This window comes from Moschus berezovskii, chromosome 8 (assembly GCF_049115385.1).
Source record: "Moschus berezovskii isolate FMDL1 chromosome 8, NW_MosBer_1.0, whole genome shotgun sequence".
NCBI lineage: Eukaryota > Metazoa > Chordata > Mammalia > Artiodactyla > Moschidae > Moschus > Moschus berezovskii.
The window spans coordinates 15,038,460-15,041,057 of NC_142467.1; positions in this window are offsets into that span (position 1 = coordinate 15,038,460).

Genomic DNA, 2,598 nt, shown 5'->3' on the forward strand with positions numbered 1-2,598 from the left:
CAAGACCCTTCTTTGCCTCTTCCTAGCTTCTGGTTCAGTTCAGTTCAGTTCAGTCGCTCAGTCGTGTCCGACTCTCCGCGACCCCATGAATCACAGCACGCCAGGCCTCCCTGTCCATCACCAACTCCCGGAGTTCACTCAAACTCATGTCCACAGAATCGGTGATGCCATCCAGCCATCTCATTCTCCGTCGTCCCCTTCTCCTCCCGCCCCCAACCTTTCCCAGCATCAGAGTCTTTTCCAGTGAGTCAACTCGTCTCATGAGGTGGCCAAAGTACTGGAGTTTCAGCTTTAGCATCAGTTTCAGCTTTAGCATCAGTCCCTCCAATGAACATCCAGGATTGATCTCCTTTAGAATGGACTGGTTGGATCTCCTTGCAGTATAAGGGACTCTCAAGAGTCTTCTCCAACACCACAGTTCAAAAGCATCGATTCTTCGGCGATCAGCTTTCTTCACAGTCCAACTCTCACATCCATACATGACCACGGGAAAAACCATTGCCTTGACTAGACGGACCTTGGTCGGCAAAGTAATGTCTCTGCTTTTTAATATACTATCAAGGTTGGTCATAACTTTCCTTCCAAGTAGTTGCCAGCAATCCTTCGTGTTCCTTGGCAGGTAGACGCGTCACTACCATCTCTGCCTCCATCTTCACATGGGACTCTTCTCTGTGTCCAAATCCCTGTTTCCTCATAAGAACATCAGTCACTGGATTTGGGGCACACCCTAGTCAAGCAGAACCTCATTTCACTTCATCATATCTATGATGATCCTATTTCCAAATAAGGTTATATTCATAGGCATCAGATGTTTACACGTCAGCATATCTTCTTAGGGGACACAAATCAACCCAGAATAGGCTACAGAGGACAAAGTGACCTTCAGGTCATTCATAATGACCTGACACTGCTTAATTTAGCACTGAAAATATATCCTGTGAATGAAATTAACTATAATCTCCTTCAATAAAGCATAAACTTTATGTATATAATGGTTCCAGAAAGTGATACAGCTCTTCTTTCTCTGATAAATGACACTGGGCAAGGGCATCAGAGAAAATATATTAGGTCTATTTTCTGCAGAATAAGTGAAATCATGGTTCTTTAATTTCAAATAACTTATTAAACTCAAGGAAGACTGTCATAAGAAAAGAATGTCGGATAATATCACTAAATAGCCAACTAAGTTCAGAACTATTTAGAAACAAAAATGAACCAAACAAGCTGAATCATTTCAGATAGTCAACTTACTAGTCACAAATATTTTCAATGGCATAGCTATATATGAGTGATGTCTTATTCATCAAGGAATGTCTTCTGGAACTAACACTGAATATAGTCAGAAGACCCATGTTTTAGGACAGAATCTAGCCAGCTCTGTAACTTTGGGAATGACTGTTAATTGCTCTGGGTTTCTTTTCTCAGTAAAATGAAGAGTTGATAATCAAGATAATCTCAAAATCTTTTTCTCCTCAAAAGCATTTGCATAAAATTATATTTTTTACTATAGTCATTTTATTTACATAGCCTGTGCTTCACAGATCAATAAAAGAGATTAATTATAGTTAAGTTCCAGTGTGCCTGATGGTATATTTTACCATGTGAAAATAAAAAGCATGAGGAAGAAATTCCCTGGCAGTCCAGTGGTTAGAATTCTGGATTTTCACAGCCAAATGCCTGGGTTCAGTCTCTGGTCATGGAACTAAGATCTCACAAACCATACAGCATGGCAGAAAAAAAAAGTATAAGAAAATTTTATGGTCACAACATGGCTGCTACAGCTCCAAACATCACATCTTCACAAATCAATGTCCAAAGCAGGAAGGATAGGAAAGGTAGAGACTCTTTTTATGTATCTTTGTAATAAGAGGTAAACCTTTCTCAGAAGTCTCCAAACAAACTTCTCCTCAGGTTCCATTAGCCAGGACACCCCGTAACAACAAAGGAGGAAGGGAAAACCAGTATTTAGCATTTTCCGCCTCTACCATGACAGACAGCAAGGAAGAAAGGGGAGAGAGAATTGTTTATTAGGCAACAAATAGGGCCAGTCAGAGGCCCTAAAAGAAAGTGATTTTAGAACCTTTGTAACAGATTCTGACAGCCTCCTAGCAAGAGACAGAGCAGGGTCTTCAGTGGATTCAGTGAGAGAGAAGAATTTCAGAGATACCACTTTTGTCAGTCACGCCAACAACTTTGGCATGGCCTATATAATATCATTTATTAGCTTTATAACCTTGGGTTAATTACTTAATATCCTTACAGGGCTCAGTTTCCTCATCTATAAAATAAGTATAATACTTCAAAGGTATATTCTGAGGATTAAGTGAGAGAATACATGTAAAGTGCCTAAATAGTGCCTGAAATACAGTAGATCCACAATAAATGTTAGTTTCCCCTCTACTCCTCTTAGAACGCCCTTAACATAATAAATTTATATTAATTACATATACTCTGTCTGTCTCACTTTCTCTTCATTTCCTGACTACATACTGAATGGCAAGGAGCTGTGGGCAAACAACCCTTAAAAGCAGGTTATTAATGGCCTGGCAGAGTATATACCATGATTCCTAGCTCCACTCTCTCAGGAATAAACTGAAA